The following is a 14,107-nucleotide window of genomic DNA, read 5'->3' on the forward strand; positions in this document are numbered from 1 at the left end:
GGGATATATAAATATATATATATATGTATTTAATATAAGAAATATAAAGGTATGCATACATATATATGTGTTTATAAAAATCGAAACGTATATAGATATGTATTTATTATGCATATAAATATATATTGTAGAATATATAAACACATATATATAAAATATAAAATATAAAATATATACATAAGAAAAATATGGATTTTAAGATATAAAGAATATGTATAAGTACATGTATATATATATGAGTAAAGTATGAAAAATATGTGTAGATATGTACATAAATTAAAATGTGTATATGTATATATAAATTATAAAGTATATATAAAAAAGTAGGTATATATCATGGACGTATATTTATATATATGATTAAATCTAAAATTAGATGGTATAAATGAATATGTAATAATAATAATAATAATAAATTTGTTAAGAAAATAAACAAAATAGCAGAAGGATTAGATTAAACATTAAAACAAAATTCGGGGGGTTCAAAACGCAAATAAACGAAAAGGGAAGGACTGCTCTGAACAAGCATAAAACATGGAGGGACCAACAAAGAAATGACCCTTTCTTTAAAACGACGTAGTTTGGGTAAGGATCAAATTGAAAACGAAAACAATTTCCGGGTAAAATTAAAAAGATCAAAAGAACCTAATTTTAAAATAATTAAAAAGCGGAAGGGTTAAACGTGAAATTAGCCCTTCCGTAAAAAACACGCGGATCCCCTAAGGCAGACGGGTTGGGTCTCGGGTCTTATGCAAAAATGGCGTCGTTTTAGGGGCTTTCTGACCCTTCCAAAACGGCGCCGTTTTGGATCCTTATATAAATCAAAACCCCTAAAAAAATCATTTCATCCCTCTTTTTTTAAAAAAAAAATTCAGAACTCTTTCCCCCACTCTCTCTTCATGCCCTCCGACGATTGGCTTTTCACCACCGTCCGTCTGTCCGTCGCACCGCCACCGAAACGGCGGCCAACGAAGCGCAACAAAGGGTTTTTAAAAAGCCTGGCCTTCGGGCGATTTGAAAATCGGGTCCTTGAACCCCTACGAGCGCCGAGACAAGGGCTCTGAATCCCTCCTTCAGATCCGGGCCGACGACGGCGAGAGAACCTCCGTCGACGGAGCCAGAGAGCGATTCAGGTGCGCTCCTTTTTTTCTTTTCCTTTTTATTGATATATTTTTTAACGGATTTGTTTAAAAATAAATGAAAGTAAACGAATCAAAAAAGAATAAAATGAAGAACACAGCAACCTTTGTTCCTTTTCTTATTTCTGATGTGGTTTTCTTTTTTTACAAAAAATCCCCCCTTTTTCTTATTTGATACGTTCGGCTTTATAGCCGAAAGAACAAAAAAAAAAGATTCAATCTTTCCCCTGTTTTGTGTTGTCTGCTTCTCTCTTTATTGTTTGCAGGTGTAGGGCGATGGAGGAGACGTGACACGGACGGGGTAGGTGCGCCGTTTGCGCCGACGGGGCAGAAGTCAGAGACCCTAGCATGCGGCGCTGATGGAGGGGCTAGGGTTCTGAAACCCTAGTCTTTGTTGGGTTTGGGCCTTAGTCTGTTGGGCCGTTCGGTTTTGTTGGGTCAATTGGGCCCGGGCATAAAAATTGGGCTTGTACAGGCTTTATCACAACTTAAGCACGATATATTTGGAGTGATCACAAGCACTTAATGCGATAAAGAAAACCAGCCTCGAATGGTCCAAAGTGACGAGCAAAAATGGACAAAAGAATTGAGCATTCACCAAACTAGAGAAGACGGTAACAAAACCATCTCTAAAATCACTTGTAAAACTAAGGTTACATGCATAAGCAAGACTAAAAAACGTGTTACAAGAGTAGACAAAAACTTCTAAAACTAAAAACCTATTAAACAATGAAAAAACAAACTAAAAAATATATAAAACTTATGATAACAAGAATCCAAATCGACTCATGAAATTATTTATTATTCTGAAAAATTATTGGTGGCCGATGAAGTTTTAACGAACATAGGCGTCGTCATCTGTCTATCACAACTTGTGAAGAAAATAAAGATTCTCATAAAATAGATCTACAAACTGAAAAGAAAGAAGACATGTGGAGTGAATGAGAAGAAAAAAGAAAAAAAGGATTAATGGGAGGGAGAAAAAGGCGGGCGATAGCTAGCCTGAAAGCTGGCACTGCCGTTAGGCAAAACAAAAGATAATAAACAAGGCTTGGAGGAAAAAAAAAGGAAAATTTTATATTAATGCAAGAAATGTAGAATTATTATGATATTGCATTTTTAATGGAGTCATCATTCAATTATTAAAAATGTATCTATAACAAATTATGTAAAAGTTTATATAAGCATATAATATGTTATGCAAAGAGAATCACTTTGTTTAGTTGAATTGTTATAACACATTATACAAAATATATTTTAAATTAAAATAACTTCAGAGGGAAAGAGGAGTGAAGAGTTGCCATATGTTTGAGGTTTTAAAATATTTAAGTTTTAGATTCAATTTTGGTTTAATTTTATATTACATTTTTTTTAGTATGCACTAGTGTACGTTGATTTGTCAATTTAATTTAATTCAAATAGCTATTACATACACATAATAATTAGTTTTGATTAAACTTTAAATTTCAGACAAAAAAAAGATAAAATCGAAAGATAAAACTATAAACGTCGGCCACACAAACCTAAGAGCTCTTTATTCAAAATGCAGAAATCAACAAAATATTCCTCACAATCCAACTTCGCATAGTAAAACAATTAGGTGAGGAAATCAAATCGTAATATCTTTTTTTCCTTGAATCAACACGAACCGACTTTGTTGAAATCTTCACGATAGCTAATCTGTTGGGTTTTTTGACAGCAGAGGAAGAAAACAGAGAACAGAACAAGACAATGAAGCAAGCTGCAAGAATAATTTACTTGCTCACAAACGTGCAGCAAGGAAGCAATCTGTTTTAACCACTGATATGCTTAATTTTTCAATAAAAAAAACAATACATTTATAGCCAACTACATCAGTTATTACTACCTACTACCACTAAGTAGCCTACTAACTTTAAAAACATTGCTTGTACACAGAAACAAGCCACCTAAATTAGTCATTCAACACCTAAACATATCAAGCTGTCATCAGCTTGTTCATTTCCAACTAGGCTGATTACAGTGAAACTAAAACAAAAATCTTGCTGTTACAGCAAGCATACGTGCTGCAGCATGAACAATTGCTAGCACGTACTTCATCCGGAAGTATTACAGCAAGCATGGTAGGCCAATTTTCAACATAATCACATTGCCTGAAGATGTGATATGCAAGAAAATTGGCCATTGTTGAGTAACGACAGGTTGTGATGCACTTTCCAATAAAAGAAAACCAAGCGCTTAGCCAATAAGAATTTATGTAAAGAACAACAAAAATTGTCAACACCACAACTACATAAAAGACTAGAAAGCTCACACAAAAAACATGTGTCTAGCAAACTATCCTCTCCTTCATTAATTGGCCCACTGATTACTGGGCGGGAACATACTGTGCAGGTAAAAATGAGTCTTTGAATAAACTGAACGAGCTATGAAATGCTCCAAATGCTCATTAGTAGGGTAAGTTGCTGTTGATTAAAAGGTTGTCACTGACACTTCTTTCCATAAGGCATGCTAGAGGAAAAGTCACCCGCAAACAAGAGAATTAACAATTAATGCTGGCCATTAAATAAACAGATTCATATATGGACCAAACATCAGTAATTTAGTACCTTTTCAATGGACCGTGTCATCTAATGGATTAACCAGAGCATGGAACCCAATCTACATTTATAATTGTGGGATTTGATACGTAGCTGATAATTGGCACGTGTTCGACCAAGCACGTTTCAGTGGGCCACTCATGGTTGAACCTTTTCCTCGATGTTTAGTCATTCTGGAGGAATGTTTATAACATGGCCAACATCGTCCTTCCTGGTTCAACACTTACAACTTTATTTTCTCAAGCCTTGCCCATCTATGGTTTGAGTCTTACAGAAGAACCTGCATTAAAGAAGGTCAATCCCATGCTTAGAAGTAAGATTATGCTTCCAGTGATATATGTCAATTCATGGACATTGAAGAATAACTACCATATAGAAGCAAAGTAATGAATGGCATGATAAGGGACTTTAATTTCAACTATTTAGGTCAAATGAAAATTATATTGAGAAATGCAGTCATCTAAACACTTCAGAAGGCAAGACACAGAAAGATGATGACAACTGAAAAGAATAACTGGATAAGGAGAAAGAGATGTACTTTCACTACTGGCATAAACTAATTTGAACACAAAACATCCAATAGTTCATGTAGTGAAATGAGCAAAGTTTTAAAGGCCCATCAATGCTTTTCTTAGGTTTGGACTTTAGACAAAAAGAAGGAACAACTTTTGGACCTTGAGGAATGTAAGATACCAATCAAGAGAGCGAATAACCTATGGCTACCTGTCATGCAATACCGTGAGCACCAAGTTCTTTATGGGGACATATATCATTTGTGCAGAAAGGTCCATTGGAGAAATTTAATGTACTTGCTACCAATTATCAAACAAAAAAACTTGTGTTGCTGTAGCTACATCCATGTTTTAACTAAAAGCATTATTCTAAATAAACCAAGTAGAAACACTAATCATGTGTTATTAACAGCAAAGCAAATTAATGTTGTTGTTACTTACCATTTTACCAATAATCTCCACATGAGCAGACCCCATACCTGAAATGGTGGAATCTCTTTATATCTCTCAATATGATCTCCCTTTGGCTCATCTTACTAGCACATTTCATCAAAGAATGGCAATCTCCACATACTCTTAAGTTCTTCACTATCCTGATAGTTGTCCCCGGAGAAGTGTTCATTAAGGCAAAGGCAAGCGCCAATTTCTCACTGTGACTTCCTAATGCATCTTCCTTCTCTTCTTCCTCAATATTATGAAGAACCCACCCAGTTTCAGGCATATATCCTTGCTCTCTTGCACCAGAACATTTAACTTTACAATCATCATTTAGATTTTATATGGATTTTTAATAAATGCATTTCTTACATAATTTTTTATCACAATATACAATAAATCTAATTATTTAAGTATTTTTAATTTCATAAATAGAGATAGTATTGATAAAAGTACCATAGAGATATTATACTAAGAGTCAATTAGCATTATGCTTTATTTACTTAAAAAATTGACAAATTAGTCATTGTATGTTAGATCAAACAATAAACTTGTTTTTTTTGTTAAAAATTCTATCCATTTGTATTGCTAAAAACTAACATGGATGATGAGATACCCAAACAGTTATATATTTTATGTTGATGTAAATGGATTGATTTTTAACAACAAAAATTGATGGATTTTTAAACAAAAAGACCTATTTGCTCTTTGATCTAACGTGTATAGCTTAATCTGTCCATTTTTTTGACAGAGGGAGCAAAATGCAACCCATCTTTTAAAGTGCTAAATTTCACTAAAGGGAAGAGAAAGAAGTGGCACAAGATGATAAGTTGAAATTGAAAAAATCTAACAACGTTAATTAGATACCTAAATAAAGTACAAACTTAACTAATGAGTTTCAAGTTTAATATATATGTGCAGAAAGGTCCATTGGAGAAATTTAATGTACTTGCTACCAATTATCAAACAAAAAAACTTGTGTTGCTGTAGCTACATCCATGTTTTAACTAAAAGCATTATTCTAAATAAACCAAGTAGAAGCACTAATCATGTGCTATTAACAGCAAAGCAAATTAATGTTGCTGTTACTTACCATTTTACCAATAATCTCCACATGAGCAGACCCCATACTTGAAATGGTAGAATCTCTTTATATCTCTCAATATGATTTCTCTTTGGCTCATCTTACTAGCACATTTCATCAAAGAATGGCAATCTCCATATACTCTTAAGTTCTTCACTATCCTGATAGTTGTCCCCGGAGGAGTGTTCATTAAGGCAAAGGCAAGCGCCAATTTCTCACTGTGACTTCCTAATGCATCTTCCTTCTCTTCTTCCTCAATATTATGAAGAACCCACCCAGTTTCAGGCATATATCCTTGCTCTCTTGCACCAGACACTATTTCCTCTAATTTCAAGTATATTTCTCTTGCACGCTTATGATCATGATCACCAGCTACAAAACTATGCACTTGTCCATTGACTTTAATATAACTCCACTCCGGATCTTTGCCAACAGCTTGATTCTGCATCAACATTCTTACCCTCTCCACATCTTCCCATCTACCAACTGCTGCATAAACATTTGACAAGAAAATATAGCTCCCAGGATGTTTAGGTTCAAGCTGAAGGAGCTTTTCTGACACTAGTTCTGCCATTTTAATATTTTTGTGAGCTCTGCAAGCACAAAAAGTGCTCCCCATGCCACAAAATCAGGACTTATAGGCATCCTTTGTATGAACTTCATTGCTTCATCCAGTCGGCCTGCCCTGCCTAACAAATCAACGACCAACGTATAATGCTTCATGGTTGGCTCAATGGAGTAATCAAACCTCATGCTGTCAAAGAAGTTAAGCCCAAGATCTACTTGTCTAGAATGTGAGCATGCAGTCAGGAGGGTAAGAAAGACCACCGCATCGGGTTTTATTCCTGCAAATACGACAAACTTGAGTTTATTCAGAAAGATTAGAATAAAGGGTTGAGCTCAATGAAAACTACTAAGTCCACACCTGAAAACATCATCTTTTTGAAGCATCGGATAGCTTGTCCATAAAACCCATGGGTTGCCCAACCCCATATCATGACACTCCAGGTACGAATGTCCTTCTCTTTTGTTACTATTGGAACCCACTCATTGTTTGAAAAGTCAAAAAGGGTGGGCACCGAAAGTAGAAAGTAAAATTGGTTGGCAAGTTGGGTTAAAAGTTGGCATGGGATAATTATAATTTTGGTCCTTAATTGTATAGGGACATTGCAAGTTGATCCTTGAACCTCAACTATAAATAGGCCTAACCATTTCTTACTTTCTTCATCCCACACTTGCCATTCTCTACTTAAGGCAATTGTTCTCTCTCCCTATTTGTAAACTTTCACTTGTATTTTTTGGAGTGAAATATATTTGGTAGTGCCCGAGGACGTAGGCAAAATTTGCTGAACCTCGTTAAAATTCTAGTGTTCTTTATTTTTTATTCTGCATATTTTGCAAGTGTCATTTGTAGTGATTTATTGTGCTATTAAATTACGATATAGGGATATTCTGACTAGGAAAGATCTGGTATGTAAGCGATCCTCGTGATCCACCTCTCTTTCTTGGGAATTGAACTTAGTGTGATTTTTCAGTACAATAATTTTACTCTTTCACACGCTTCCGCGCAACAATTGGTATCAGAGCCAGGTTCGTACTTGGGGAATACGACCGTTTACAGTACTATTCACGTATATAGCACTATTCACGTATACAGTACTATTTACATATATGGTACTATTCACGTATACAGCACTATTCATGTATACGGTACTGTTCACGTATACAGTAGTTGGGATTGAGGAGAAAAATGGCAGCAGCATCGTCATCAGCAAGGACTACTGTGACAAATGCAAAATTTGAAGTAGAGAAATTTGACGGTACCAATAATTTTGGTATGTGGCAATGTGAGATCCTGGATGTCTTATGTCAGCAAGAGCTAGATATAGCCTTTGAAGAAAAACCTGACAAGATGGATGACAAGGAGTGGGCCAAGATCAATAGACAGGCGTGTGGTACAATCCGCCTATGTTTGGCCAAAGAGCAGAAGTACTCTGTCATGAGGGAGACATCAGCGAAGAAGTTATGGGATACACTGGAAGAAAAGTTTCTAACGAAAAGTCTTGAAAATAGGCTTTATATGAAAAAGAAACTTTATCGATTCACGTATGCACCCGGTATGTCGATGAATGACCATGTGAACTCATTCAATAAAATTTTAATAGACTTGCTAAATTTGGATGAGAAATTTGAAGATGAAGACAAGGCATTATTGTTGTTGAATTCCCTTCCTGATGAATATGATCATCTTACCACCACATTGCTTCATAGGAAGGACACGATCACATTTGATGCAGTCTGTAGTGCGTTGTATAGATCTGAGACTCGAAAGAAAGATAAAAGAGATCACAGAGATACAACCGCAGAAGTCTTAACAGTAAGAGGTCGTTTACACAGCAGCAAATCTGGTAGAAGGGGAAAGTCCAAAGGGAGACCCGCCAAAGATAAATGTGCCTTTTGCCGTGAAAAAGGGCATTGGAAAAAGAATTGTCCTAAGCTACAAAAGGGCAAGGCTATTTCTAATGCATGTGTAGCGGAGCATGATGAGGAGTCAGACTTTAGCTTGGTTGGCATGGCAATGGCATGTCAAACGGATGAGTGGATTTTGGATTCAGGATGTACTTACCATATGTGTCCTAATAAGGACTGGTTTTCTAGTCTTAAAGAGCTAGAAGGTGGAATTGTTCTTATGGGCAATGATAGTGCTTGTAAGACAATGGGAGTGGGTACAGTCCAATTGAAGAATCACGACGGCTCAATCCAAGTCTTGACAGATGTTCGCTACGTACCTAGCCTGAAGAAAAATCTCATCTTATTAGGTGCCCTAGAATCTAAAGGGCTCACAATCACTTTGAGAGATGGATTACTAAAAGTAGTAGCTGGGCAACTGACGGTGATGAAAGGCACAAGAAGAAATAACTTGTATTTTTTAAATGGAAGTACAGTTATTGGATCAACATCAATAGTTTCTACAAAAGATGTAGATTCAGAGGCTACCAGATTATGGCATATGCGATTGGGACATGCTGGTGAAAAAGCTTTGCAGACATTGGTGAAGCAAGGCTTATTGAAAAGTGCAAATTCTTGCAAAATGGAATTCTGTGAACATTGTGTTCTGGGCAAGCAGAAGAGGGTAAAATTTGGTCCAGCAATTCACAATACGAAAGGAATTCTGGACTACGTTCACAGTGATGTGTGAGGACCTACCAAAGTAGCTTCTTTGGGAGGTATGCACTATTTTGTTACTTTTGTTGATGATTATTCAAGAAAAGTATGGGTGTATCTAATGAAAAGAAAAAGTGAAGTTTTGGATGCATTTCTGAAATGGAAGAAGATGGTGGAGACTCAGACTGGTCGAAAGGTCAAACGACTTTGATCAGATAATGGTACTGAGTACAAAAACGATCCATTTCTACAAGTATGCCAAGATGAGGGCATTGTGCGACACTTCACTATTCAGGATACACCACAGCAAAATGGGGTGGCAGAACGAATGAATCGAACTATACTGGAGAAAGTTGGATGTATGTTGTCCAATGCTGGATTGGGCAAAGAATTTTGGGCTGAGGCAGTTACATATGCGTGCCATCTAATTAACCGTTTGCCATCAGCTGCAATAAATGGAAAAACTCCTATAGAGATGTGGACTGGTAAATCTGCTACTGATTATGATTCTTTGCATGTATTTGGTTCCACTGCATATTATCATGTAAAAGAATCTAAGTTAGACCCAAGAGCAAAGAAAGCATTATTCTTGGGTATAACTGATGGAGTAAAAGGATATCGTCTCTGGTTTCCTGATACAAGGAAGATTGTTTTCAGTAGAGATGTGACTTTTGATGAATCAACCATGTTGAAGTACAAGGATTCACAAAAGGATGACAAAACCGGTAGTACTTTGCAGCAGGTGGAGCTTGAAAAGGTTAACGATGATCCAGCTAATATTGAAGGGACAAATGATGAAGAGGTTCCTACCCAAGAATCTCTACAGCAACAAGATTCAATTGCATATAGAAGGCCAAGAAGAGAGATTCGTAAGCCTGCTCGCTTTGATGATATAGTGGCCTATGCATTTCCAATTACAGATGATGATGTTCCTTCTACTTACACAGAAGTAATAAGTAACCCTGATGGTGTAAAGTGGAAGCAAGCAATGAATGAAGAAATGCAGTCTCTTCAGAAAAATAAGACCTGGGAGTTGGTGACACTACCCAAGGGAAAGAAGGCAATTGGATGCAAATGGGTATATGCAAAGAAGGAAGGATTTCCTGATAAAAATGAAATTCGATACAAGGCTAGATTAGTAACAAAGGGTTACGCTCAGAAAGAAGGAATAGACTACAATGAAGTGTTTTCTCCAGTTGTGAAGCATTCGTCTATTCGGATTTTGCTAGCCTTGGTTGCGCAATATGATGTTGAACTAGTTCAGCTTGATGTGAAGACCGCGTTTTTACACGGTGATTTAGAAGAGGAAATCTATATGACTCAGCCAGATGGATTCAAGGTTGCTGGAAAAGAAAATTGGGTTTGCAAACTGACAAAGTCGCTTTATGGATTGAAGCAATCTCCGAGGCAGTGGTACAAGCGATTTGATCAGTTCATGAAAGGGCAAAGGTACACAAGAAGTAAATTTGATCATTGCGTGTATTTTCAGAAGCTACAAGAAGGAACTTTCATATACTTGCTCTTATATGTTGATGATATGCTAATAGCATCTAAGAGCAAAGTTGAAATTGAAAGATTGAAGACTCAACTCAATCTCGAGTTTGAGATGAAAGATCTAGGAGAAGCTAAAAGGATTCTCGGCATGGAAATATGGAGAGATAGAGCTCATGATAGAGTTAGCTTGTCTCAGAAGCAGTATTTGAAAAAGGTATTACAGCAGTTTGGCATGAACGAGCAGACAAAACCTGTAAGTACCCCGTTGGCTTCTCATTTCAAGCTTTTTACACAACTATCTCCTTCGACGAATACGGAACGAGAATACATGTTGCAAGTTCCGTATTCTAATGCAGTGGGTAGCTTGATGTATGCAATGGTGTGTACAAGACCCGACATTTCACAGGCAGTTAGTATAGTGAGCAGGTATATGCATAATCCTGGAAAAGGACATTGGCAAGCTGTGAAATGGATTCTACGGTATATTCAGAAGACCGTAGATGTTGGATTACTGTTCAAGCAGGATAATACACTTGGTAAAGGTGTTATTGGGTACGTTGATTCTGACTATGCCGGTGATTTGGACAAGCGAAGATCAACCACCGGTTATGTGTTTACACTTGCTGGATGACCAATAAGTTGGAAGTCTACACTACAGTCTACAGTTGCATTGTCAACCACAGAAGCCGAGTACATGGCTGTAACAGAGGCTGTAAAGGAGGCTATTTGGTTACAAGGTATGGCTAAAACCTTGGGGTTGGTTCAGGAGCATATTAACGTGTATTGTGATAGTCAAAGTGCTATTCATTTAGCAAAGAATCAAGTCTATCATGCACGTACAAAACATATCGACGTACGATTCCATTTTGTGCGGGAAATTATTGAAGAGGGGAAAATTTGTCTTCAGAAGATCAAGACTGCAGATAATCCCGCAGATATGATGACCAAGGTGGTAACATCAACCAAGTTCGAACATTGTTTGAACTTGATTAATATCCTGCAAGTTTAACAGTTGAAGAAGGCACTATCAAGTATTGTTGTCAAAGGCAGAAAGAATTGTGTGAAGATAAGATTAGCCTAATCAAATCTTCAAGGTGGAGATTATTGGAACCCACCCATTGTTTGAAAAGTCAAAAAGGGTGGTCACCGAAAGTAGAAAGTAAAATTGGTTGGCAAGTTGGGTTAAAAGTTGGCATGAGATAATTGCAATTTTGGTCCCTAATTGTATAGGGACATTGCAAGTTGATCCTTGAACCTCAACTATAAATAGGCCTAACCATTTCTTACTTTCTTTATCCCACACTTGCCAATCTCTACTTAAGGCAATTGTTCTCTCTCCCTATTTGTAAACTTTCACTTGTATTTTTTGGAGTGAAATATATTTGGTAGTGCCCGAGGACGTAGGCAAAATTTGCTGAACCTCGTTAAAATTCTAGTGTTCTTTATTTTTTGTTCTGCATATTTTGCAAGTGTCATTGTAGTGATTTATTGTGCTATTAAATTACGATAGAGGGATATTCTGGCTAGGAAAGATCTGGTATGTAAGCGATCCTCGTGATCCACCTCTCTTTCCTGGGAATTGAACTTAGTGTGATTTTTCAGTACAATAATTTTACTCTTTCACACGCTTCCGCGCAACAGTTACTTCAAAAACCTTACTAGCAGACAGGATATTCCCACACTTTGCATACATATCAACCAAAGCAGCAGCAGTTGCTTTATTCAACCGAAGCCCATTTTCCACAAAATAGTTATGGATACGGACTCCAACTTCAAGTGCACCAATTTTAGCGCAAGCGAAAAGAGCTGAAACAAGAGTAAGATCATTCGACCTTAAACCGACCTCCAACATCTTAAAGAACATGGATAACGCCTTCTGATGATCTCCATTCTGTGAAAGCCCATTAACAATTGTAGTCCAAGAAACCACATCCTTCTCCTTCATTTCATCAAAAACCTGCATTGCTTTGTTCAAATCCCCATTTTTCATTATCCCATTTATAAAACTATTCCAAGACCCAATATTCCTTTCAGGCATAGCCTCGAAAAGCTCCATAGCTTTCTCCAAATCCCCCACTTTACAACACCCATTAATCAACACATTCCACAACAATATACTTTCACTCTTGTTTCTCTCAGGACTTTCATCAAACACTTGCAACGCAAAACCCATTTCCTCGAGCTTCACATACATTTCCACTAACGAAACCCGAACGAACGAATCAAACTCAACCCCAGATTTTATGATTCTCCCATGAAGGATCAGACCAAGGAAACGAAGACCCAATCCCGCAACAGACTTGAGCACGAAAGGGTATGTAAGTTAATCAGGGCGAACTCTATGTCTCAACATGAGAAGAAAATGTGAAACTGAGGATTGGAAATGGGAATTCTCCGTCAAGCCACGAATCAAAGCATTGAAAAGGAATAAGCTTTTGTGGTGAGAATAGTTAAAAATAGAGAGCGCGTAAGGTATGGATTTGAGGGAAGAAGAAACGGAGATTAAGAGGGTGGTGAGATTGGCACTGGAAGAGAGGTGGCGGCGCAGGATTTGAGCGTGGATTTGCCGGAGTTGTAGGGTGGTTTCGGAGGATTTGATGAGAGAGGAGAAATGGGTTTTAAGGGGATCTTGAGATGATGATGATTGTGATGAATCAGAGCCATTAGAGATGGAAGAAAGCTTTGGGCGTTTGAATTTGGAGGAAGAAGAGGTGGTTTTAGCGGGAGAAGAGTTTCGTTCAAAGAGTAAGCGAAGACTTTTCATTTGAACTGTTATTGTCAAAATAGGCTTTGTGCTGGGGAATTTGCTCATAAAATCAGGGTGTAAATAAATCACTTTCTTTAAATAGTTTTTTCATTTTAATAATATTTCATTTTGATCACATGTTAATTTGGCTAACGAAAATGCAATTGTATATCCATTTTAGCCATCTAATTTTAGTAAATTTTCATTTTGCTCCATTTTTTTAATTAATCTTATTTTTCTAATTTTTTTTAGATTTTTTAAGGAATTGAGTTATTCATAAAACTCAAGCAATTCTCGTGGAAACCCAACAAACTCATTGTAAAAATCCAAGTTTTTTTTCATTGTTATTGGAAAAAAAAATTAAAATTAATTCTAAATATGAAAGTAAAAGAAATTAAAAAGATAAAATGATTTTCTTAGTAAAAAATTAGGTTTTCTTTTCATTGAAAAAGCTAAAATTAATTTTATAAATGAAAAAAATAAATGAAATAAAAAAAGATAATATGACTATTCCAATAAAAACGTAGGTTTTTCATATAAAACTCCAAGTTTTTTCTATAAAAACCTAGGTACTTGCTTGTAAAATTTTGAGTTTTTCTTTTCTTTTTTACCGAAAAATAAAATTAATTCTATCTTATGAAAATTAGGTGACTAAAATCAGTGTAATGTAATATTTACATTAGCCAAATTAACAACGAGTGACTAAAATGAAAATTTACTAAAATTGAGTGATTAACTATATAATTTAAACTTCTATTTAAGTGTTTTTTTATAAAGATGAAGTATAAATAAGCCCTTAAACATGAAAGCTCTAACCTTTAGTTTTTATACATGAAAGCTCTTAAATTTTATATTGAGGTAAAAATATTTTAAAATTTGAGGTTTTTATCTTAACTTATTGTTGATGCAATAAACTTTGACTAATATATGATAAAAATATTAATTTTAATTTC

The 14,107-nt window shown here is 36.0% G+C and overlaps 1 protein-coding gene and 1 pseudogene across 1 annotated transcript in view; both read right to left on the reverse strand.

The window, feature by feature from the left end:
* The window catches only part of LOC107942609 (receptor like protein 21), a 170,246-nt gene that overhangs the window by 122,792 nt on the left and 33,347 nt on the right, over positions 1-14,107 (reverse strand). The window lies entirely within an intron of this gene.
* LOC107942608 (pentatricopeptide repeat-containing protein At1g04840-like) lies at positions 3,095-13,231 on the reverse strand (annotated as a pseudogene).

The sequence above is a fragment of the Gossypium hirsutum genome, chromosome D02 (genome assembly GCF_007990345.1).
Source record: "Gossypium hirsutum isolate 1008001.06 chromosome D02, Gossypium_hirsutum_v2.1, whole genome shotgun sequence".
Taxonomy (NCBI): Eukaryota; Viridiplantae; Streptophyta; class Magnoliopsida; order Malvales; family Malvaceae; genus Gossypium; species Gossypium hirsutum.